This window comes from Tamandua tetradactyla, chromosome 15, assembly GCF_023851605.1.
Source record: "Tamandua tetradactyla isolate mTamTet1 chromosome 15, mTamTet1.pri, whole genome shotgun sequence".
In the NCBI taxonomy this organism is placed as follows: Eukaryota; Metazoa; Chordata; class Mammalia; order Pilosa; family Myrmecophagidae; genus Tamandua; species Tamandua tetradactyla.
The window spans coordinates 12,827,139-12,854,170 of record NC_135341.1 but is presented as its reverse complement, the minus strand read 5'-3'; the positions used below and the strand labels follow the sequence as shown (position 1 = coordinate 12,854,170).

The 27,032-nt window shown below is 39.8% G+C and overlaps 1 protein-coding gene across 25 annotated transcripts in view; it reads right to left on the bottom strand.

Moving 5' to 3' along the window:
- FOXP1 (forkhead box P1) overlaps positions 1–27,032 on the bottom strand; it is a 613,321-nt gene that overhangs the window by 102,143 nt on the left and 484,146 nt on the right. The window contains exon 1 of one of the 25 annotated variants that reach the window (XM_077128721.1): positions 5,672–25,532. The exons of 22 other annotated variants lie outside the window; for them this stretch is intronic. The gene's annotated coding sequence lies outside the window, so the exon portion shown is untranslated. Of the gene's footprint in view, positions 1–2,455; positions 4,933–5,315; positions 5,396–5,671; positions 25,533–27,032 lie in introns of those variants that run through there. 2 more of the 25 variants (XM_077128720.1, XM_077128722.1) reach the window with 2 other exon arrangements.

Below are 27,032 nucleotides of genomic sequence, written 5' to 3'. Positions count from 1 at the left end.
ATAAGCACCGATCTTTTCAGCCTTGCAACTATTATTATTGAAATCAAGAAAAAAATGCCTCCTTTTTCCTTCCTCAACCTCCTTCTCCTGTAGGTGGGATTTAAAATAATTTAGTGTAGATGACTCAAACATGCTATGACATTTTATATTAACAACAACAAAAAATATTTTTTAAGTGTGGCAAACAGGGGCGTGAGCAAAGTATTCTGAGAAAGCACCTCAGAACAGAATGCTATCCACAGATCTTTAAGAAAAAAAGCAGCAGCCTTAGCTAGGTAAATTCTTACACTGAAACATTATTCAAAAAAAGGAGACTCAGCGACTGTATCAATCGTATTTTAGACACTACATGATTAAAATAATGAAAGATGGCATACAGATACAGTTTATGATCAACAGTTACTATTAAGCAAAGAAAAATAAAATGCATATCTTTTGTTAATAAAGCATGTGCCTACGATTAGCCATTCAATTTCAGCTTTTAGTCTGTTTTCTTCCTTCCTGCTTTAAGTAGCACAGAAAAATAAGACAGTTTAACTGCAAATACGTATTTTTTTTCCATATTGAGATTAGAGGATAAAAAAATAATTGAATTTAAATATGCAGCTAAGTCAAAATTAGATCATTCCAAAGTTTTATGTGGCCTTAAACAGGGTACAATCACTTTTTTCCCAGAATTACAACTTAAGTTTCTCAAATTGTGCAGTTTCTCAAGCCTATTTCCAACACCTTTACCTTATAGTTAGGCTAAAGGTGCAAGTGAGATTCTAAGAGAAAACATCAGTTGCTTCTTTGACAATCACACCATCCACTGATTTATTTCTAATGAAGACAAAGCCCAACCAAAAGCTCCCTGTATGTTAAAGATCGTTAAGTACCTTAAAAAATGCCTACTAAAATCAAGGCAAATGGGAAACCCGTGTGGGCCCACCTGAAAAAGTGGTATGACAATTAAAGTAACTGTACAAACTGCCATCTTGAAGAAAAAGTACAAGAAATTAAGCTACCACAACTGTAACAGGTTAGATGGAAAAAAAATAAAAATTTAATGTATTCTTCCGTGTCATCTTGTTTTGTCAAGACATCAAATAGAATTGGGAAGTACAAAATAACAAGCCCTTGAGAAATCACAGAAGCCGACCTTTTTGATGTTGTTGATTTACCTTGTTTTCAGTTATTTGAACAATGATGTTTCAGATTTAAGGGCAAGATAAAGCTTAAAAATTAAAACAAGATACCAAGGTATTCTAAAAACTGTACCATAACATTTAGTTTGTATCTTCATTCATTAGCTGCTTTTAACCGGATTTGAAAAAAAGGCACAATGCATATGTTCAACATTCATTTTCTCATTCTAAATTAATTTGTCTTTAAATTACTGCCAGGTTGAAAGAGGAACTCAGCGAACATTATTTCTACAATCCAAAGGTAGAGGCCCAGTTTAGCTTTTCACAGATAATATTTTTCCAGATAATAAAAGTCCCTACAATCTGCATGATTGTTTAGCCAAGAGTACACCTTAGTATTCTTTATTGAATGACAGCAAATAAAGCTGAATACAGAAGGCCATTTATAGGGGAGTAGGGGGGGACTGCACACTCTGAATTGCCTAAGACAAGTGTCCAGCATATGCTGCTTCCAAGAAAACAAACCTTTCACCAAACAAGAAGAAATTTAGCTTATCAAGTTAAGTCTGTCCCTAAATCTAGCCACGCAGGCGTACATAAAGCTATTCCATATCCCTTCTTTGCCTGGAGAGATCTACGGCTCATAAGCAATGTAATTCCTAGCCTCATATGAAATATAATATACAAAGATATATTATATCAAACCGTCACAACACTGCTTTCTCAATTTCTATATGAAGGTAGTAGCTGTTTCTACTAGGACATAAATATAAACCAACACATGCAGCAGTTAAAAGCATCTGTTTAAAAGACATTAAATGTAAATAACCCAGTATTTACAAGCACTAGTAGAATTTGTAAAACCTGGACAGTTAATAAGGCAATTTAATGATCCTAACACCTTGTCATTGACTTCATACTTTGACATCCAATACACATGCAGATACAATTTATATATTTATTTACTCTAAGCTGCTCTCTAGTCAACTGTTGCTGTATTAATTCCTATGTATAATCATACTAAACTATCTAAAGTAGGCTCTAACTGGCCACTATTTTTGTCCTGTTTCTAAGAGCAGAGTTTTAAGATTTTCTTTAGTGATGTTAGTCTACAATTAACCCACAAAATGAAGTAAATTTCTCCAACCTTCCTTTTTTGCCAACTGAAATTTTACTCAAATTTTAGTATATGTTGAGAAGCTGGTCACAACATTCTTTCCTGATTGTCTCAGAAACAGAGTAGCTCAAACAACACTTCTGCCATATTAGCCAAGGCAAATCTGGAATTTCACTCCTTTTAATTAATTTAGATTTTACTTTCACTGTACCTTGCCATTGTGTGGAGGCTGGCTGAAAAGTTGCAGGACTGGTCATTGTCACGAGAAAGAGTTTATCTTTCAAGTGACAGCTCCTGACAGTGTGCAAATGCAAGACAGGGATGGTGGGGGGTTTTGTTTTTTAAGATACATTTAACTGCAAACAAACAAAACAACATTTCAAACCACTATTCCTATCATAAGCTTTCTGATGATTAATGGTTTACCAACTGAGCAAGGTTATGCAACACTGCATGCTTTTAGATGCATTATTTGAGCTAGTGGAGATTTAATTAAGATCCTAGCCTCTAAAATCCTTGTCAAATAAAAATTCAGAGAAGAGAATACACTATATATTCTCATGCAGAATGTTTCCACTCCTTCCTCTGGAAAAATATGAGTTAATCCACATTTCTATGGCTGCAGACAAAAGTTCATTAATTTTGTTTTCTTCTGACACTTAAGTTGTTTTCTATGTCATGAAATCATTCCCTTCCTGGGAGAGAACAGAAAAACCAGGAGTGAAACACGTTGCAGAAAGTGCACTTGACATTATATCCCACGTTAACATAGTTTAGCTATGATGTCATCACATTTTCATATAATCAGCCCATGCTTAGAAGTTTCATTTAATGGAATGTGTTTATTAAAAAACAGAACACAAACTGTTAGCTCCTTCAGGGAAACCTACCTGCCTTGAATTATTCGGATTAAATAACTGGCATGTCACATAACTCATTTCTTTAACAGACGAACTTTTTGTCACACAAGCTGCAGATTTAGGTGAGAAAAACTTCTTCAGACAAACAGGAGAATGTGAAGCCCATTACTTTTACTCTACAAGTAGCCCTTAGGACAAAAAAATTCACCTTAAGATTTTTTTTTCCCCTTATAGATTGCAGTAAGTCAATTTAATTAAAAAAAAAAAAAAAGAACTGTGGCCCTTTACCTACTTCAGTGTATTTTTATTTGCATCATCTTAATATTTGGATGCTTATCTCATGCCTTAGAAATGACAGGTGCTTGCAGTCTCGCTCTTGACAGGCCACTACACAAATAACTGTCTTGCCTGAAAGGGCTAATGCAGTACTAATGAACAATAAATCAACTTTGATTATCAAGTGTCAGCCCAATCGGTTTTCAGTTCAGCTCTATCACATCCTAGAGTCAGTCAGTGAGTGTCTCTGGGTCGGCAGTCTGTATTTTGGTTTCATTTTTACACACTTTTCACTGAAATGTGTCAGGCAGCCACAGAAAATCACAGGAAATAGAAGCAGACCTTTTTTTCAACGTATGAGAATGTATCAGTTAGGACAATGTGGTCCTGTCTTCAATTGATTTTCTTAGTGATGATTTTAACATTCAAGAAAGCTTTATATTCTTCTAAACAGCGACAACAGCAACCTATCAAATACTAAACTAGAATCTTAATGTGTTCATGTTTGAGGTCTTTGACGCTGGCAGGCTAACTTGACCATTTTACTGCATAAAACCACCTTTAATTGCATATACATATTACTCTTGGAAAATCTATTACAAACAAACAAAGCAAAACAGGGCCACTTCTGAAAGATAAACTTCACTTGCATTAAGCCAAAATACAAAAAATGAAAAAATGGCTTCTTTAACACTGACTTCCTAATGATGAAATAAATGCAACTTTTTTTCTTAAACAGATTAGTCATTGATAGTATGATTCATATTTCCTGTTATCAGGCTTAATTTTTCCCCCCCAAATGTGTCACTTTCAGCATGTTGGAATCTATGGAAATTAGGTGATTTGCATTTTTAAATTGGCTTGATTAGAATACTTGGTGTGTATGGACAAGAATCTAAAATCATTAGATACCTTAGTTTTAAAGCTGGCAGGTCTTGAAGGAGTTAATCCCAAAGAGGAAGAGTTCTATACGTACTTTGCTCTGAAACTTTACCACCCACTTTCTAAAGGTCCCCTCCTTCCCACCGCGAAACTTGGAGGGAATAAAAAAAAAAAGAAAACAACTCTCGCTTCCACTGACCGTGCTTCACGCAGGTCTGACAGTTGAGTTAGCTACATTCAGAGCCCGTGCAGATGGGAGTTCCCCGTGGCAATTCCTCAGACTACCGCACCTCCAAATCCAAACCTTGTTCACTACTTAATTAGCCAGCAAAGTAAGACAAGAGAACCTCCGAATCCACAACCTGCTGGAGTGTTCCACTCGCCTGCCCGCTTTGGTTTGGGGTTTTATTCGTCCCCTCCCCCCGTACTGTGTGTGAACTCCTTGAATTTGAACAGCTAGCTGAAAATAGCCTAGACAGATATAGAAACAAACTATCAGAAGCAAAGAAACATCCACATGGGTTACACTGATTGAAGGCTCCTTGTATATTTCACACGCTCTGAAAGTGACATAAATCACACCCCAGATATGTCTCCGAATGGAGTGATGGCGAGGGCTTTACCAAAGTGGCTGCGTGAAGGCCAGATAAGCAGAAAATGATCCGTAAACGAAAAAAAAAAAAAAAAAAGAGGAAAAAACCAACAAGCAGGACTTCCTCCAACTCTGAACTGCACCCCACCCATGAACATTTTAAAAAGCGAGAGGGAGAGTGCGGGGGGGGGGGGGGGGGGGGGCGGGGGGTAATATCTCTCTCTCCAGGACCCAAAGGCCTGGAGAGGCTTCATCCCACTCCTCCATACCCACCCTCGCCTCCGCTTCCAGAGCGCAACTCCTACCCAAGTTGGTAAACAGCGATTGTTACTATTTTCTCAAAAGACTCAACTTAAAAACCCTCCGGGCGCTCCTGCTTCCCTACTGAGGCCCCAGGAAGCTGGCACCGTGGAGCCCCGGGAAGGAGAGCGAAGCGGCAAAGATCAATCATAGTGACCAACCTGACACACTCCATGTAGCCGCCAGGCGCGCGGAGCCGGCCTCGGGGCGCCCGCGCTGGGCGGGCGTGGGGTCCGGCGGCCTCGGCGTGCGGGAGGACTGCACGCGCGCAGGGCGCTCCGGCTCGCGGGCTGCCAAGACGCGCCGCGCCGCGCCCACCCGCCCCGCCCTGCTCCACCAATCACAACCCGCCTCTAAACACCCCGCGCCGCGCCCCACACAATGGGCTCCGCGGCCCGCTCCCCCGCGCCCGCTCGCCCCTTCCCCCTCCGCACGGCAGGTGAAATCACGCTCTTGTGAAATCATGCTTTTGTCTCTAGAGCAACTCCTGATAATTGCTGTTAACCCTTCGACCTGCCTGGGGCTGACGTCTGGGAAGTCGGGCGCACGGCGCATCGCTCCTCCGGCCAGGGCTAGCCCGTTTGGGGCTTTCTGTCGCGTTGCCGGTTTGTTTCGTCTTTTTAAACTGACAAAGAGTTGTCCCAACGTTTAAGAGAAAGCCGGGTGGCCAGGGAGGGAACCAGCGCTCGCGGCGCAAACCCGACTGCTGCGACCCACTGTTTCAAAGAGGAAGGGATGCGGGGCTCAAAGGCTGCGCAGAAAAGCGCTTTCCTAGAAAACGGCCTTTGGACGAGAACTTTCGCTTCACGTCGATGATTTAACCGAGCCTTAGCCCCTCACCCCGCCTTTTTTTTTTCCCCCTCCGCTTTTTTTCCAAGAGTCGGGCTCGCCAAAGTGTGCCTGTGAGCGCAGAGGAAAAGAGGAAAACTAACCCGACACGGGGGTTGAAATAAATAACAACCCAACTGCCGCGCCGCTGAACCAAGCCACTTCCCCTCTAGAACGACAGCTGCTGAGGAAAGCATCTGCCACACGTTTGCTAAGAAATAATTCTTTAAATTCCTTTCTTATTTATACAACAGCAACAACAAAAGCCACCATCAATGAACACTTGAACATGATTTTCTCTGTTAGAAATAGTTACTGATCTTTAATGCTATTTAAAGCTGAGTATAGTTTTTTTTTTCAAAGTCGCCAACACCCTAAAACTTTGTTGGCTTAACTGGCAACATTTAAGTGCTTGGTTAATTTAGTCCATTCCGACAGCTCCAGGAACCATCTCTCTATTTCCTACGGTCAAACTTAGAGAAAACTCGCTGGCCTATTAAAAATAAAGGGGGGGGGGGCGCCTAACATTTTAATATTTTTCTTAAAATATTCGAGAAAAAGGAGTAGTGACAACCATCATTACCCACTTTCCTTTCATTAAATAAAGCTCCACTCCCAATGGTGGGGCGGGGAATGGTAACAAAAGCCTAACCAGATAATTCCAGGAGTTTAACTTGAAAGCATTTTTCAATTTGAGGTGTATTAAATGGAGCTTGCTGTAAACCAGAAAGCATATTGATAATATTTCCAATCAAGCAAATGCCTGAATTTCAATAAGGTCAGCGGATGCAAACAATCCTCCTATTAATCTGGAAGCATAAGAGACAAAAGCACCAGTTGACTGTCAACTTATGAGATGTTAAATGGATGCAGCAAAGATCCCTCTCCACCCTCAAGTGTTTTTGTGTCACATAATAAATTTATTAATGGGATTTTTTTCCAGGTCACAAAAATGTGACCTCACCTTCTTATGAATATTTAATAGAGGATTTAGGGTGTTCTTTTTGGGGGGAGAAGAGTCCTAAATCTGCCAGAAAGTCCCATTCATCAGTAGAGTTCTAACTGTTAAAGATCGCGTTCCGGAGGGCAGGGCAGAGCCCCAAAAGGAGGAATTAAAAATATAGGAAGTTCTCTCCAACTCACACACAGTGAGAAAATGGAAATGGTCATTTCAAAACATACAAGCAATTTTTTCAAGGGGTTAAAATAATTTGAGATTTAATTTCTGTGAACAAAATTGGGGTGCACACTGAATAAGCAAGTCATCATTTTCTTCAAAGACAAGTTCTTCAGGAGGCATCCATAAAACTCATGCATGCTTTTACAAGTTGGACTACCTCCTTTTCTGGTCAGCGTTCATCAGCTAAGAGTCTCCAGGAACATCAAAACAAACAGTAAATAAACAAACAACAAACTTACAGACGCTTATGACCCAGCTATAGAAATGAGTCTTACACAAAAATAATGAGAGTGATGCAACGCAGTGGGGTTACACAAATGCTAAATTGAATGGTGGTGGCGTTAAGTGCCAAGGGATCAGAGAGAAAGGGACATCACTGGGAGTGGGAGAGGTCTGGGAAGGCCCCTTGGGTAGGTGGTGCTTAAAGGACTCATGGTTTGGATAAGGGAGGAGGTGACAGCATGGAGAGGGAAATGGCTTAGTACACTAACTCAGAAGCCACCTGGAGTCCATCCCACCCTCTCTCCAAACAGACAGATTACACCGTGACTCAGAGACTATTTCTAGGCAAGGAAATGTACCATCAGTGATAAACCTGGATAAACTGTATATGCCCAGGCTGTTTTGGTTAATTCTGGACTCTCAAGATACCTTTCCATGTGGCCCTGTCTATCTGCCCTGTCATTAGGGCTCAGTGAGAACAGGAGTTCTCTGTGGCTGGAGTACAATATTAAACAATATAAAATGTTAAAACTTGCAGTGATTTAGGAGACTTAGTCAATGCCATTTATTTATCACCACAAACATTGTCTCCAAGGAACCACCAATCTGCCTTGATTTAAGTAGTGCTTTTACTTAAAAATATAAATTATTAATTAAAATGCAGGATCACTTTGAAAAGACTGGGTCAGAAAGACTTAAAAAAAAAGGAATAATAATAATAACAACAATTTGGATTGTGGTAGGCTTTAAAAAAGGCTACTTAGCCAAAGGGTATCATTTAGTTGTCATAAAATTTCCATGAAATAGAAACTGCAATCCTATTTTACAGAGGGGAAACTGAGATTTAAAAAAGCAGAGTGAGGTTTTTCCCAGAGTCAAACAAACTCAGCACCCACAGGCCACAGGGGAAGCAAATACTGAAGTGTTACAGAAAGACAGTGAAGTGTTACAGAAAGACAGAGGCCACGATAATAAATAATGAATCCTTAAAGAAAAAAAAAAGGCTAATGTTTAAGGAAGAGTGAAGGAAATGCTAAATATCATACTTAAAAATATTTTTGATGCCCACATCCTAACACCCACGACAGATACAGTTCTTGTTCAAACACCTCATATTAAGAAACCTGTCAGTTGCTAAATGAGTCCATTGTGCAGCTGGCTGTGCACTTAAGTACAGATTACTCTGATCCCACACCAAACTCTAACCACCAAATAACACACCTGGGACTGAAATCATGTATTATATTTGGTTCTATTGAGCCTTAGCCTTGAACACAAAAGAAAGTGAAAGGTATTACTGCCCATTCAGAACTGAGAATGGAGGTAAGATGTATTAAAGGAAGAGTCAAAAGGCGGCATCTCGTCAGGACATTATGCCCACACTGCGATGAACGGCACAGTGGTGAAGCAGACACAAGCAAACTCCCTGACCCACTCGGTCCTCAGTTCCAACTGAGCTCCTGATTTGCCAGAAACTGCTTGGAAATAACAGCGAGAGAGGACATGAGAACTGACAATGGCCTACATATTTCTAGCAACACTGAGCATGGGGAAATTGCCCAGGTTAAGAGAAGTCTGGTACTATGTTCTCATAGCAAACTATCTCAATCTCTGTTGCCAGAAAGTTGATCCACCAGAGTAAGTGAAATAGACTGATGAGCGATTTGATGGATTGAAAAATCAACTGCATGATAAGAAGCGAAAACCTTTAGTTCAAGCTCACTTGTCTTATTCCAAACAACACTTACATTAACAACTACTTTGTTTCCCTTTTCCCATTAATTTAGTGGAGTACCCAAAACGCATTCTGAGATGACAGAAATTAAAGGACTCAACCAGCTGAGTCTGTTAGTAGAGTGAAAAAGGTGAAGCAACAACAATATAAAACTTAGGCCCCTCACCCCATCACTGTGCTATCTTGATAGCTTGCCCAGGGAAGCTTGCCTCTCTAGAGAGAATACTACTTTAGTATGTCTGATGTCTCCAAAGACTGCCAAAGGGGCAGCCAATTAGTAACTAAATTGCAATAGCAATGCCCAATTCCTGAGATTTGAACCTTTGTCTCCAAGGAACCATCGTTCTATCTTGATTTAAGTAGTGCTTTTACTTAAAAATATAAATTAATACATCATCCATCTACAGGGAGCTAATGTAGTTAGCTCTATATTGATATTGTTTATGTAGCTGTTATGTCTATGTTGACAATGAAACTAATTATGCTGTTTTTCTTCTGTGCCTGATAGTTTGGCCAAGGGAAAAGACTGAGAGTGCTCACTGTTAAACAGGAGTTTAAATTTCTCTTTCTGACAGTCTCCAAACTGCCATTCACATCTTCATTTAACGCAACATTTTATAATGCCAGTGTTCTGGTTAATTTATATAAACACTGTGTGACATGTCAACATGCAGGTGACTTATTGAATAGGATGGGTACATGAGCTATGGAAAACATTTACAAAAAATCAGAACAAAAAAACACAACCCACAAAAATCCCTCACTCTAAATGTAAAGAAATTAATAAAACATCACAGATAAACAAAATCACGTATGAAAAAGAAAAATGGCAACATTGTGTCCTAATTCTGCATCTCATTGACAGTAATTATCCTCTCATTTATGATAAAACTATAATCCCTTGTTTTAATATAATGTAAAATTTATTAGCAGCTTCTGCCAGGAGGTTAGTACAGATTACAGTGAAGTGTGCAAAGTTCTCAAAAAGGTACATGTTTTGGGGCTAGAGAGCATTTCCCAAAGAGCTTTATCCTTCAGATATCAGTGTAAAAAAAAAAAAATTCACCATCATCACCACAACCCAAACCCACTTCGTTATTTCCCCTACAAACAGCGACGGCATTTATAGCACAAGACACACACACAAACCCCTGCCTTTAAACATAACCAGGACCAGAGCACTGAACGGGAAACAAAAGACAACTCTAGGGGGATGAAATTACAATTAAAAATTTTTTAATGTTTAATTATGTAGAAATCGCTGAATATCCGATAAAGGCAACTGACCACCTTTACATAGTAAAGTCAGCTTCCCCGGAGGCCTGTGGGGTGCAGCAGGCCCGTGAAGAGGCAAAAGGAGTGAGCGTGTCCTGTCCTGCCCTCTGAACAGTGCTCACGGATCTCGCTCCCAGGCACCACCCTCCTCTGACCCTAAATTGACACGCCCTTGTGTCAAAACCTTCTTTACGCCTGCCCTCTGCTGGTAAGCCTGCCGGGATTAGGAAATTTTTTTTTCCCTCAACTTATTCAAAAGACAACTTTTTAAAAGGCAGAGAGAAAAGGACATGTAATGAACTATTAACTGGAATATATAAATTAAGACACTTAAACAAAACGGGGAGAGGGAGGCTTCTTGGTGAAATATGGTCCTTTTAATGTAAAAAGGCACATTCATCTATTCTATTGCCGACTCGCTCACAGCACAGGAGTGCCAGACTCAATATTTTAGGTTGCCTAAGAGAACAACCTGTATTACTGTCGGGCATCTTGCCTTCTTTTGCTCACTCTCTGGGGAGAGCACGTTGGTGCATTTTCAATAAAACACCTTTTTAGCAGTAATGGGCCACTGTTCCCATTTCAGTGGTCCCTAAGGTTTCACAATACAGTATATTTCGCTGACTTGTAGTTCAAGTTTTCTTCTGGCATTCAAAAGATCCATAAAAAAGGAATGAGAGGGGAAAAAAGTGAAAGAAGGGCTCTTGCCTATCCTTTGTTTTAGTAAGAAAACAGTTAACTTTGAGATCGATTAGCTGGTACGACTTACTTGAAACAACAGGCTGCACTTCCATGCCCTCTTTCATTACAGGAACACTTGGCACGTGGTGGCCAGACTGATGGAGGTTTCTGGGCATTAGGGGGTAAATTTCCACAACAGTGTGCCAAGGTTTAACAGTGCAGCTCCTGTCAGTGTCAATGGGAAGCACGAGGGCCGTACAAATCCCTGCATACCATTTCAAAAATATGTCTCCGAGACGGGAAAATGAAGCTTAGCAGTTGCAACCTCAAAAGCATTCAGGAAGTAGCACTCTTGACAGTGCTTTAGATGCTGCATAAATGGCTCCTATAAAGAACATCCAATCCAGCCAACAATAAATCTTATACTGGGGAAGACCATACAGGGCTGTGGAACCCCCTCCAAAGATAATTGTCTTCCACATTTACATGTGCCATAGAAGCTGCTACACAGGAGGCATTTTCTGGGGCCCTGGAGCTCCCTGCGGCTTTTCTTTCCTTAACAGTCAATAATTACACACACCCCTACCTTTAAAAGTTGCCATATAAAACTCTAAAAGTTTGCCTTCTTTTCTATAAAAAAGTTATGAGGACAATTTCTTGGGGTTGAGGAGTGGAAGAAGGAGTCTGGGAAGAGAAGATAAGTCTTAAGAACTAAGGAGGGGACTCTGAAGCATGTATCAAGGTGAGCAACCCTTAGTCTCTACTTCCTGCTTTTTGAAGACACTTTCCAAATAGTTCCAGCACTGGGACTTACCCAATAGGCCAACCAAGAGATAAGCAGATTTTTTCTAATCCCAAGTGGCCTCAAGCAGTCTGCTTAACTCTGCGATTGTGTAAGAGTAGTAGATATGGCACAGAGTTCCATTAATGACTTTGTAACAAATTAATAGTGCGATTGTGGGCAAGTCACTTCACCTCTCTCAGCCTACACACTTTACCCAAACAAAGAGGAAAATGAATGGAGATATTATCTATGGTTTATCCTTTCTGTGCTGATCGTGTATGAGGCATGCATTTTACTCTAACATAGGGCCAATCTCTAGTTACTTTCTTGCTTATAATTAAGGTTCTATGTAAGACTAGAAAGATGATTTAAAAAGATGATTTTAGAGCTCAGGAATCTTGGCCATGAACAAATCAACTGTAATCAGGGAACGAAAAAACAAACAAACAGAAAAGCTTATTGGAAAACATGCGTCAACCACCCAAAGCCCTTGTATCTGACCCTCTCTAGGTCAAAAGCCCTGTGAAACAGCAACAACTGGTGGTCCATGGAATAAGTCACATACATGCTTTAAGACTTTGTGGATTAAGGTTGGGTCCAGATAAGGATTCTAAACCTACCTGACATCTAAACATATTTATGTTCTTTGTACTTGTAACTTAGCCCTCTTCTTTACCCACCTAAGTCCTTTTCTCTTTCAACCATGCCTGCTCCCATGAAGCTGGTCCAACCTCAAAACCATTTGCTTGTTTCTTTCTGTGTCATGCTGGAAAGGAGTGATGAAGGTGGAGGACAATTAAATGTGGCAAATGGTTACTGGTTGGGGTGACTTTTCCATGTCTGCTAAAGCCACAAAGTCAGGTTTAGTTTGGATTGCAAGGGCAACTTGGAAGAAAGCATAACATCTCGGAGATATGAGACCCCTCGTCTTGAGAAAAGACATACAGAAAATATGTAGCCCAGCCTGTAAGCCAATTATTTACTTTTTATTATTTTAAATGGCATTTCATCCCTCATGAGGAAAAGGAGTATATGAAGCAGGAAGCTTTCAGGTCACATAGAACTTCCCTCTTTTCAAACAAATACAGCATTGTGTTTGAACAATAGGAGGGATGTCTAATTGATCTTAATTAAATTCCATGATGTCCAATTTTTGAGATGGGTCAGGACACATCTATGTAATAACACAACCCAACAGACCAGAGCTTTCAAATCAGGGAACTCTGTGGTTAACTGTTCACTGACACCCTTTCTCATTCATTCACCATCCCACCACTCTACTAACTTATATACCCTATGATAAACTACCCTCCAACTTTGTTCTCTCACGCCCTTCTCTCCTTCATGTTAACAATGACCTCTCCCCGGCTCGTACAGTATAACAGCAGTATCTGCGGTATTACCCACTCTCTTTTGCCAACCTTGTAAAGTTACAAAGCCCTGCCACATATTATCTCATCATCCTCATGAGAACCCATGAAACAGGGATCCTATTGCCTTCATTTCACAAAGAAGGTTTACTGGACTGTGGGACTTGAGAGGTGTGGGTTTGAATGCAACTCTGCTACTCATAAGAGCACAGTTGGTAAATTACAAAAGTTCATTTAGTCTCTTTTTGTCATCTGTAAAGGAGGGGGGCAGTTACCTGCCTTACAGTGGATATATTTTTCTTTTATTATTTCTGAAGAGGATCAGTTTTTTAAAAATCATTTTCCCTGATTTGAGAACATTTGTGTGAATGTTTAATCCAATGTCTGGCAAGCACATGGTCCGTGGGGGCCTGGCCTAACAAACTTTTGGATATTAGTAGCTGCAAGTGAGTCTGTCCTCCAGGGCTCAGCCTTCTGCATTACAGTGCCTCTTAATTACTGGTTGCAGAGGTCAGGCCACTCTGGGACAAAAGCTAAGAAAATAAAGACCAGAGCCAGTAATAGATGGGAGATGTTGGAAACAACATCAAGAGGCTGTTGGTGACAAATTGGGAGGTATGTTTCGGGACCTCAGAACACTGTTTGTCAAAGAAAGGGAAAATGAGGGAAGGGCTGTTACCTGGTACCAGGATGGCTGAGAAATAATACCTATGCAATCGATATCATTGTGCTCATTAATAAAAGAGACTGAGGCTCAGAGAGTGGAAATTACTTACCTACATCTCAGAGCCTGTAAGGAGGGGGCTGGGGTTCCAGTGAATCCATAAGAAAGCTATTATCCCATATGCTAAGCTGGAGACTGGGGTAGGGGAGAGAACTGAGTCGTGAAGAGCGAAGAGGCCAGTCCAGTTTCACTTACTCAAAAAACAGAGGTGACCAAGAGCCACTGTCTGGTCAGTATGAATGAAGCCTAGGACAACACAAAAACAAAATTCTGAAACCCTCTTTGCTTCTTACATGAATCCACAGCGACAGCCTTAGCAGATCATATGAATGTGAAACTGCCCCTGAGCCACAACCGAGCAGGGAGAATGAAGGATGAGGAAAATTGGTCTGGGAAAAGGGGCTCATGTAACTCTTTTTAATTAGTTCTACTTGATTAAGAATCTTCTTGCACTGCCTTCTCTATTGCTGACAGAGGGAGGGAGACAGACAGACAGACAGATGGGTTGGAGCTCTCCTAGCCACACAAAGTGTTAGAGATGTAAAGATGAAACTGTCAGGGTGATAGGACTTATTTTGCCCCTGATCATACATTTAGCACAGTGGTTAAATAAGAATCTACCATGGTTCTAATCCTGGCCACGTTACTTCCTGACTGCACTTTTGGTAAATTACTTACTTCTATGTGCCTCAGTTTCCTCATATATAAAAAAATAACTAATCCTAGTATTTCTCCCACAGGTTGTTATGAGGATTCAATGAGATAAAATAGTGTCAGTGCTTGGCGTCCTGGAGGCATTTAAATGTTTCCTAATATTAGCATTATTGTTATGATACCCTACTTTTCCTTCCATTTCCTCCTTTTGCTAATAACGAGATAGCTGAAGGTATGTTATTTTACACTAAGAAAAAACAGTGACTTAATATTCTATGCAGTAGGTGGTGTTGATCCTAACCCCAAAATACCACTAAGCAGCAGCTCTGTTTCACACTATTAATCTTAATGAAAGAAGAAATTGGTTTTGTTTTTTAAATCTAAGATAAATGAAGGTCGGAACCAAGCAAATCATCTCCACAAGGCAAAATGGCAACTCTACTTAAATCTCCAGGTTCCCAGGTAAGTTTTACTTGAAAAAGGTGAAGGCATTTGGTGATTTGGTAATGAATCCTCAAGTACTCATTCAGACAGTCTAGAAAGAGATCTGTCCCAAGTGCTGAGAATAACTGTAGGTTGGTCAACATGAAACCTAGTTTATGGAACCCTCAATCTATGCTTTTACCATGTTTTGCTACCATTTTCTCCTGGTGGAGCCTGTCTCTGAAAGGCAGGGCCTGTGGCAGAGTGCCTCCAAAGGGGCTCAGCTTACACCCAAATGGCATCAAAGCTTAATAACCTAATGGGCGGCTTCTAAGATACTTTTCAAAGTTTCCAGCATTTACCAACAGCACTCATAGTAAGGAACAGAACTGTCTTGGCTCCTGAGGCACCACTGGACATTACAGAGTATGGAGTATCAAATCAGAAAGTTTGTTTTGTTTTGTTTTCTAACAGTACAAAACCTGGGAAGGAGCACTATGAGTACAAGATCTTGTCATTGGCCCGGCACCCTGAGCATCAAGGAAGGATGCCCAGCGCTTCTGGGTACTCGGGACCTATTGTGCACTCAACTGACACCAGCTGGCTGTGAGGCGGTGGATTTACCTACACTGAACTTCAGTTTCCTGGAATAGAAAACTGGCATGGTATTGTCCATAATGCCTATCTCAATTACAGTGAGAATTAAATAATACTGTGAAAGTGCTTTTAAGACCACATGTGATGAGGAAATGCAGGTTAGAAATAAAGGAAAGGATATGTTTGCTAAATGGTTCCTTTGCATTTTTCCTTTTTGAATATACTTGCCTCAAAAAGGATTTCGTTATTTTTTAATAAATTCCAGAGAATCTACAGTCAACATTTTATCATTCCAACATAAAACATCAAATGGGAGCCATGTCAGAGGAAAACAAAGGATTGCGAGGGTTTTTCCCCCTTGTATAGCAAATGAGCTCAATCGGACTAAAACCCTCAAAATGTCTTAAAATTCACCTTAAAACTCAATTACTTGGCTATTAGTCTACACCTCCTTTCCCCCAATAAATCCATAAATGGAGAGGGTCAATGTAATTTCTCCCCACTCTGGGAGTGTGTGTCCATGCTTCAGGCTTGTTGTTTTTGGAAATTCTTGGCTGGGTCTTCCTTGACTGTGGTGAGATCAAGCCAGAGTTCTGTGTGCTGCCTCTGTGCATGTTCACCCTGCTTGCAGGGGTCCAACACGAAATAAAAAAGGAATGCTACTCTCTCTGCACAAGCTCTGCCCCTTCACCACTATCCTTGTAGCTCATCTTCTCCTACATGAAGCCATCTCTACATGCAACATGGTTCCAAGTGTATCTTGCATTTGATCCCTCTCTGATGTCACAGAATCATCCAAGCAGAGTGAAAAAGATCTCAGGTCCCTCTTCAATCTTGTAGCTATGATGATTTTTACTGTATTCTCATTGACCCAGATTCCCTCCACTGCAGTCTTATTTCCCAAACTGAGCTCACTGCGCTTTACCCTCCAATTTGAAACTCTTATGTAAGCGAATGGTGCCATCAGCTGCCCAAGCAAGGAACCTGGGGTTGTGACACTGACTGACTCCTCCTTTCCCATGTCCAATCAATCACCAAGTCCTACAGATTCTACTCCTAAGCATGTCACAAAAATTGGTTGGGTCCTCTGTCTTCCATTGCCACTAACCTAATCCAGGCCGTCTGTGCCTCTTGCTTGGAACGCTTTAACACTAAGTCATTTCTTCTTTCGAGCTGCGGCCTCACAGATCCATATTCCACACTGCAGTTAGAGATCTCTGTGAAACAGAAATCTGATCACACTATTCCAGGCCTAAGCTTAACACCCTAGCTTCCCATTGCTCAAACTCTTGCTGGGCACTAAGACCATGGGGCTGCAGTCTCATTCCTCACCATCCTCTTTTCGTCCCACTTGCCTCTCCAGCCTTGTCACTCACCATCCCGAGAAGGCCTTCAGATCTGGGTTGGGTGCCCTGTCAATGTGCTCCCAAGCAGCCAGCGCTTCCCCTGCCATATCACCCTCTATCATAACCCTCCTGTCTTCCATAAGATTCCTAGCACCTAGAATGCTAGAAGGCACGTGGCACATCACCAACCATCATTTGCTGAGTAAAAAGAAATAAAGGCAGGCTAGAAGCAGAGAAGAGGAGCTCCTACCTTGGCCTAAGGGGAGGAGAAAACTTTAAGGATAAAGCCCTGCCCCAAGTACTTGAGCAGGCAGAGTGGAAACAGGCATTTCAGCCACTGGGAAGAGCATGTGCAAACACCCACTCTCAAGACAATAGGAGCCAGAACACCAGAAACTGTGATGGGTTTGACACGGTGTACTTTTAATTCATGTTATATCTCTCTTCTTTTGAAACCAAAAGGTTTTTCTTCTTTTCCCCAATTTCACCTTGTATTTTCCTATCCAAAAAAATCTACCCATTCTTCCATTCCTCATTATTCCTATTTTTGAACGTGGTCTCTGTTCTTCACCCTATCATGCCTAATGTTTCGCATCACTCTTTCCTAACCTTAACCTCAGCTAGTCTCTCTCTTTCTTTCTCTCATGCATGCATGCACACATGCACACACACACACACATAATCACTTTCCCCCGAGTCTGCAGAGTTTTAGATATTCTTTATTCCTTTCCTGACCTGATCTTGATCTTTGTTTCCTAAGCTTTCAACTTAGGGATTTTGATTCAGAGAATCTGGGATATGGCTCTGAAATTTTAGGGGGAGTGAATGTGACATACAGCCAGGGATTTGGAACTACTAGCCTAATATTAGGGAGCATGAATCAAGGATTAGATATTTTTGTTTACCAAAGAGTTAAAATAACATCACATTGACATGGATGTCTACATATACAATTCAGTAGAACAAAAGCAAGAAGAGAACTCACATCCATACAGGGGCAAACTTCCACAGCACTAAGGATTTGTGTACTGATCGTTTTAAGATTTCTAAGGGAAGAAATACAACTCTAACAAACCCAACACAGTCAGGATTACCATTTCTCCTTCACATGAAGCACGAGGTCTAGTCCTAGTGTACTTTCTCCCAAGGCAGCCAAGCCAACTGCGGTGAAGGTGGCTCTAGTTCATTTTTATTCATTTGTTCACTTTGAGCTAAGAAGAGATGGGGGAGAAGAATAGCTAAATTTTATCAAGTACATGAAACAATGTTCTCAAAAGGGAAGAGGGAGTCACTCCTAAACAAAAAAATACTCCTTTATTAGGCAAGATCATTCTCCTCAACACACAAACTGACATACAAATATGAGAGAGGAGAAGAGGTTACTAACCTAGCCATCTTCAAATTCATGGCAAGAAATTTGGGGCAGTACTACTTCCTTGACTTCCTACAGAATTTACTTTCTGTGCCAATCATTTCAACCCTTCATCAAATACTGAATTAACTCATCAAATGCCAAAAGAAGAATGTGCTGTACTCTTTTGGTTGAGTGTTGCCCTCAACAAATATTTGATGAATTTACAATCAAATAAATAAATGTTTTCTTTCTCTTTTTCCTCCTGTCTTTTCTTTTGTTTCATTTTTTTCTTTTTTTGCTTTCATTTATGTCTCATGCACGTTTTTCTCTGACCTGTAAGCTCTGAGAGATACATTGTGCACTCTTTCATCTTTCTCCACCCTGAGTAACTAAGTACATGTTAAATGATAGCACCTCTCTGTATAAGATGAACATTCAATGAGAAATAGCAATAGAAACATCTCTAGACAGCCACGCTAGTGGCCAAAATAATGTCTTGCTGGTGATGATTTCATGATTATGTTGACCTCTCAAGGCAAAAGCACACTTGCATATAGCAATCTACAATTAGCTTCTCTGGAAGTTTTAAAATACAAATTGAACACAAATTATGATTGAGAAATTATACAAATAATTTTAGAATTTTATAGCTGAGTAAACTTTCTCCTTTATGCCAATACAGCTGTATTTCCTTAAAGTAGAGGCTAGCCCGATTTTTAAAAAAAATCACCGACATTTTATTTGTGTTGCTAATTTTGTCAAATGACAAGAATCTTTCCAAAGGGAGATAAAAAGCAGATTCCAGAGGTACTCCAATCAGGGCATCCTGGAACCGGATAGATTGCCCAGGGACTCTCCTCTACGCTTTGCTCTGCTTTAAGAGCTTCTTGAATGATACAGCTACAGAGAGGGAAAGACTAGAGAAAGGCCACAGCTCACAGTTCACAGGGACCAATGAATCGTCACTGAAAGTGGCCACCTTCCCTCCTCTCTTCCTCAGAAGAAGAACCACAGATGATGTGACTTCTGCTTCTTTCTGGGTCACCCTGATTCTAGGAACTGTAGATTCTGGGGCCAAGTTAACCCAAGAGCTGATGCTATTTACCCCTATCCAATAGCACCTCTTCCTACCACATCTGCACAGAGGTCTCGGCTTTGCCCCTCCTATCTAAACTGCGAAATAACTCTTTAAAGCAGAGCTGTTCAACAGAAATATAGTGTGGACCACACATGTAATTTAAAATTTTTTTAGGAACCATATTTTGAAAAGCATAAAGAAACAGGTGAAAACAATTTTCTCAGCACAGATTGCCTAACCCTACATATCCAAAATACTATCATTCAGCATGATCACCATTTGCCTGCCCAATGGCCACATGGAGTTGTGGCTATTATATTGGAAAGTGCAGCTTTAGACCATCTTTCAAATAGTTAAAGAAGGCCCTCATCGTGGCCCACTTCGATCTTTCTTCATCTCACCCAGTATCCTCTGTTTGTTCAACCAAGTTTCCTAGGATAAGCAGTGGTACCGCATGCAGTGATGAAGATTACAGCATGACTCTCTGCAGCACCATTTATTAGATGTGGGACAAGTTAAATAACCTCTACAAAGATCAATGCTCCCGTGTATAAAATGGGAACAATATTACCTATTTCTAAGGAATGAAAATAAAATCTACATGGAAAACACTTAGCCCTCATTTTATTCAGCCCCAGCACTACCTCAACTCTGTCCCTTCCTACCATATCTGTATCCTCACTCTGTGTGTTTAAAACACACAGGTAGAGTCTGGTATGTGAGATGCAAGGCCTTCCACTCTGGTTTACCTCCGACCTTCTTTAAATGTAGTGCCCAGAAATAAGCATGGCTGGTCAAATGTCACTGGCCCACAGCAGAGCAAAGGGTGAGAGGCTCAATTTCTCCTTCAGTTAATACAGTCTAAAGTCCTTGGTCCCCTCGCCCGCATCACATTAAATTTGGCTCCTACTGATTTTACAATCATCCCCTCATTAATTTTCAAGTGAATTACTGTTAAGTTGGTGCTCTTCACTCTGCACTCGCTCAGTTGTGTGGACTCCACATTAATCCCATAAAGCGTCTTTTTTTTTGTCCTTTTGATGCAGAATTTCAACCTACTGAGATCTTGTACTAATCTTGATTCTTTGGGTCAAAATATTAACTCTTCCTCATCCTCCCTCAACAAACATAATTTTTGTCATTTCTAAATTCCTCAAAGCTTATCACCTGAGAAACACTGTGATCAGTTTTTAAAATTTGTTGTGTGCCAATGTTTAACAACGTCTGAACTAGAGTGCTGCTGTTACTACTTAAGAATTCTGTGCCCTTTTTCAGGCCAGGACTCTTTCTCATCTATGACCTGCCCCAGATTGAAAATGCTGAGAGGGCAGGACAGAGTCAGTTTGGGCCTCCTTTTCCTACCCTCATCCCCTGTGTGGGAACTCTTGCAAGGTACTTCATCAATAAATATTTTTGAACACAGAAATAAACATGCTTATTCAGTCTTTACTACAACCCTATGAAAATCCTTTTAGCATACTGAGGTAAACATATATACATAACAAAATTTCCCATTTTAACCATTTTTAAGTGTACAATTGAGTGGAATTAATTATATTCATAATGCTGTGCTACCATCACCACCGTCCATTTTCAAAACTTTTTCATCACACCCAACATACACTCTGTACCCATTAAGCAACAGGTGTCCATTTTTCCTCCCCTCCAGCCTTGGTAACTTCTAATCTACTTTCTGACTCTATAAATTTGCTTATTCTAGTTCTTTCATATAAGTGGAGTCATCCAGTATTTCTCCCTTTGGGTCTGGCTTATCTCATTTAGTCTAATGCTTTCAAGCTTCACCTATATTGTAGCATGTATCAGAACTTCTCTTTTTATGGCTGAGTAATATTCCATTGTGTGGATATACCATTTTTGTTTATCCATCCGTTGATGGACATTTGGGTTGTTTCCACCTTTTGGCTATTGTGAATAATGCAGCTATGTACACTGGTGCACAAGTATCTATCTGAGTCTCTGTTCAACTCTTTGGGGTTATATACTTAAAGAGAGGAATTGCTGGGTCATGTGGTAATAGTATGTCTAACTTTTTGAGGAACTGTCAAACTTGTTTTCCACAGTGGCTCCAGCACTTTGCATTCCCACTAGCAACACACAAAAGTTCCAATTTCTCTACATACTCACCAGCACTTGCTATTTTCCCCTTCTTGAGTAATAGCCATCCTAATGCATAAGAAAATCCTACTACTATACCACATTTTACAGATGAGGAAACTGAGGTCAAGAAAATTTGTGTGAAACCTGGGTTTGATTCCCAGTGCCTGCCAATGTGAAAAAAAAAAAAAAGAAAGAAAAAGAAAATTTGTGTAACTCATTCAGAGTCAAGTACCCAGTTACCTGGGACCAGTGTTTAAAACAATGCCTAGAAAGATTAAACAACATATGCAAAACATAATTATTGCTAATTTCAAACAGGATCCCTAACTTACAACTCATGCCTCTTTTTCTTGTCTCACTAGCATGGAGCATGACCTTCCAAACCCCCAGCTTTCTTTTTCCCTTTTCTGCAGAAACAGACATGGCTATAGAAATTTCCAAATTGAAACCTGGCAATGGTTTCTGTATTCTTGCTTCCTAAATCTATAAATCAAAACTGTCTAAACAGGTCTTAAATGTTTGTCAGCAATAGAACAGAAAAAGTTCTGATATATGGTATGTGTAGAATCACTTAAAATAATTATATAAGAGTTTTAAAAAATGCAATTAACACCTTTAGAAGTTTTTTGCAACGAAAATGCATCTCTCTGGAGATGACTGTTCTTATACATAAAGATAGCCAGTTAAAAAAATAAAAATAAAGCCACAACACACAACTGTGCCTGAACAATCCAATGGAGACAGGGTATATTATAATGGAATTCATTAGCAAGATCACATCAATAAATGCTTTAACTCTGTCACATCATCATATGGTAAAAACACAATTATCACATGTCACTATCAAACGTCAAAATTAAATTATCAAATAAACATCTTATTTCTATTCAGTCCCAGCTGATGCGTCTCTCCCTCTGTACTGGTTTGACACATCCTACCACACTGTCCTTTGGAACACTTCAAATCCTCCTACCTGCTCTTGCAAATCTGGCCAATGTTCTTTCCTTCCTCTTTCTCTTCATTTGTGATTCATCTCCTCCTTCAAAATCCAACCTTCTACAGATGAAGTCACTCCGAACATCTTTTCTTAACCCTAACTTGCCTAGGGCCCAAAGAAAATCTTATCATCTCTGAATTTCTTTCTTTAGGCTTACTAAGCAGTTGTATTTATGGTTTTACTTGACAAAGTAATTTTTCAAGCTCACTTAGGCTATCAATCTTTCTCTTCGTCTCTCACTCAGTAGTCTTCATTTGCCCATTCTCCCAACACTCTCTCAGAAGCTTGTATATTCAGAGGAATTTCAACTCTGGAAGTAGCAAAACGGCCACCTAAGAGTTAAGATTTTATTGTTTGCATCATTTAATGCTACCTGTTCTTCATTTTCTTCTAGAATTATCTTGCGTTAGAACTCTAAATGATTTTGAAGCAGAGTTTGATGTCCTCAGCGTTCCTCCACATCCAGTGGAAATTTGCAAAGTGTTACAATACTCAACAATTCAAAGGTAGAAGTGGCCCAAGATTTCTCCCCAGTTCTTTCAATCACCTGTACTTATACCTAGTGACTACACAAAGAGAAACTCTCAGCTACAACCCTGGCCACAAGAAGGAAGAAAAAGGCTTAGAATCACAGAAATTGTGATTTGGAATAGATTTAGAGATCATTTTAATCCCACCCCCTCATTTTCCAGGTGAGAAAACTGATATCCAGGAAGTGAAAATGGTTAGCCAAAGGTCACACGTCAAACTGTGGCAGAACTGAGAACAGAACCCCAAATTTCTGGCTCCTAATTAAGCATTCTTTCCATTTCTTCATACCACCTGGCAGGGCAAATACATAAGTAACCACACACAAAATAATAATAATAATAATAATCAATCTACAACATGTAACATCTTTTTTGGTTGGGGGGACTGGGTGAAGACACAATAGTCTTTCCATCGTTGTTGTAATGAGCAGTGCTTTTCCCTGTACCTAAATACTGAGTGAAAAATGCACCCAAGTACTGCTCACAACAGCCCTGGGCATCAAAATTTAAGTCATCTTTCACTGTCACTCAGATTTCATTCCCGTAAAATCTATGAAACCAGAGCCATGAAACCAGAGCTGAGGTGTCCAAAATGGAAGATGTGTGGTAGATGTGACTAGTTAAATGAATTACAGTTAACTAAAACTTTTAAATTCAGTCCCTCAGATATATTAGTCGCATTTCACATGCTCAAAAGCCAGCGTGGCATAATGACCACTGCGCTGGACGGTGTAGAAACAAAACATTCCATCACTGCAGGAAATTCTGTTCATGCTGATCATCTAAAACACAGCGGTCTATGAAATGGGCAGAATATGAGAACTACTTCAAAGACTAATTTTAAACTTGAAATATAGCCTTTTCCAGCTACAAGGGACAAGAGAAATAGTCTAGGTCAACTTTCTCTGCTTTCTAAAAAGGACACTGAGTCCTAGGATATTTACTTATAATGCGCTTGCAAGCTTTATACATAATTAGTGATAGAGTTGGGACTGAATACCAAATTCTCAACCCATAGAGAGATACTTTTTCTACTAAACCATGTGATTGACTGAATACTAACATATGGTATGCCTTGCCCTTTTAAAGATTATGTAGGGTAAAACATCCATTCCTTCATCTTCTGAAAGGAAAACTAAGGTAAAACAACTTACTCCTTATCTACTCTGAACTTACGTGGTTTCGACGGTGCCACCTCCATCTCCTGGGTTCCAGAGTGGGCATCTGACTTAGATCCAGTCAATCAGCATATTCTTTTCTTCTTGCCCACAGTGATTGATTCAGGGATGCATAAATAACTAAAGTCAATGAATCAATTCAAGAACTTTGATTGGAATTACTCAGCAAGAGATACTCTGTTCTGTGAGGATTGCTAAGCTGTAAAATATGTGTATCTGAGGCTTCAGAAGCCATCATGCCTCAGCAAGGGGAGAGCCTGACTAAGAACGCAGCCAACACAAAAAGCAGAAAAAGATGGTGTAAGATCAAGTCCTAGGGTTATTATGTGAGGGCCTGGATCCAGCTGTGACTGAAACCAGCCTAACACTTGAATTCTCAAGTTATGTGAGCCAACAGACTTTGCCCCCCATCACTTACTGATTTAAGTTGGGTTTTGACATTTGCATGCAAAAAGGTCCTGACTAATACAGTACCTCTTTCCACAAGGAGATTAGGAAGTAGTTAAATTAATACTTCCAATCAACCTTGAAAAGCATAGCAAGAGGGAAACACCAACTTACAAAGCACATGATGGCAGTCACAAATTTTGGTTCATGTGATACCATTCTTGGTAGGGATTTGGGATTCCCCCAAATCAACCCCAATTATGCTCAGCCTGCCCCAGCCACACATCAATAACTATGTTTCAATGAACCATATGTGTGTTTTTCTTTTATTCATTCAAATTTACAAGTTTCCTATCAAGGGATGCCTGAAACATTACTTTGAAATTCAATCAAGTGTCTTCTATTCACCAAGCTCTGAGAATTTCCTCAAGACATTTTCATCCTTATAAAAATAAACAGAAATACCCTCAAAAATCTCATGATGATAGCATGATGACTTCTTGAGCCAAAGGATTTTCACTCAAAATTTTTCTTTTAATATTCTTTTTCACCAACTCTGTACTGATTTCTCATCCTTGGGCTTGTTACTCCCTTTTTCTTGAATTTGACATTTTCTTTTCTTTTTTTTCTAAGTCTACTTTGCCAAACTATAACAATCATACCTTCACAGAATCTGGTCATAAGTGATTTAAAAAAAAATTCATAGCAACTATTTTGTGTATTGTATATATTGTATATAAAATTTCCTCTTCATGGTGGATCATTTCCAATATGTAAGCTATGTTGATTGAAATAATTAAAAATATATATATTTTTACTGACAAATCTTCATGTCAACCAATAGCTCACAATACCATCACACAGTTGTGTATTTACCACCATAATCACTTTTGTAGAATATCTGTGTCACTCCAGAAAAAGAAATAAAAAGAAAAAAGAAAAATTCATACATACCATACCCCTTGCCCCTCCCTCTCATTGACCCCTACTATTTCCATCTACCCAATTTATTTTATTTCTTATTCCCCCTATTATCTATTTATTTATTATTCTGGCTAAAAGGACCATCAGACACAAAGTTTTCACAATCACAGTCACACTGTAAAAGTTATATCTTTATACAGTTGTCTTCAAGAATTAAGGCTACTGGAACACAGCTCAACAGTTTCAGATATTTCCCTCCAGCCACTCCAATATATTGGATAAATATGATGTAAAAAAGGATATCTGTATAATGCATAAGAATAACCTCTAGGATAACCTCTCGAGACTGTTTGAAATCTCTCAGCCACTGAAACTTTATTTTGTCTCATTGCTCCCTTCCCCTTTTTGGTCAATAATAATTTCTCAATCCCATTATGCCAGTTCTGCTCCATGTTGCTAGGGAGATTTACATCTCTCGATGGTCATGTCCCATGTAGGGGGAACAGCACTGAGTTCACATGAGGATTTGGCTTAGAGAGAGAGGCCACATTTGAGCAAGAAAAGAGGTTCTGTGAGGATGAGTCTCAAGTCTAATTTTAAGTAGGCTTAGCATGTCCTTTGCAGGAAAAAGTTTCATAGGGGCGAACCCCAAGATCGAGGGCTTGGACTATCGATCTGTTTGTCTCCACTGCTTGTGAGAATATGAGGAATTCTCCAAATGGGGAAGTTGAATATTTCCTCCTTTCTCCCCAGCCCCCCAAGGGGAGTTTTACAAATACTTCTTTATTCACTGCCCAAATTACCATGGGATATATTGGGGAATCTGTCTAGCCCGCTCAAACCAACAAAATTTCATGCCCTATTCAATATTCCATAAACTTATGGTGTTCAACTAAACCAACCATACATGTTAAATTAGATAATGCACTACCAAAAATATAAATTTTGCACCAACATCTCTCCCCTTGGTCTCACACAGAAGTTGTTTTAAAATATGGATGATATCATCTTTTACCCTGTATTCTGATTTACCTTAGTCCTATCCAGATCAGCTTCCTTCATATCTTTAGTCAAAGTCTGATCCCTTTTTCAACTTTTTAAACAGTTCCTATATGAGATAATGCTGACTTTCATAGCTTCAGAGCTCTACCTCTGAGTCTCAGGTGTCACATAAATACCTGAAGTTTTGGAAATAATTTTTGAGATCAACTGAACTATTTTAACAGTGTAAGTTTTTAATGGATTAACCTTCCTTCAAATGGTGTTAACACTAATTTTAAAGTCTTTGCCTCTTCCTATATTAAATGACTTTTTAAAATTAACAATGGTTTGAACATACGGATTTGGGCATGAAACAGTCATTCGCATTACTGACTTTATCCCTTTCACTGAAGGATCTTGCCCAAATTCTTTCATTTTTATGCTGTGATTTTTGTCCCCCTTATCAACAGCATGGAGCTACTATTTTTCTTTCTGTTTAGCTTTCTTACATC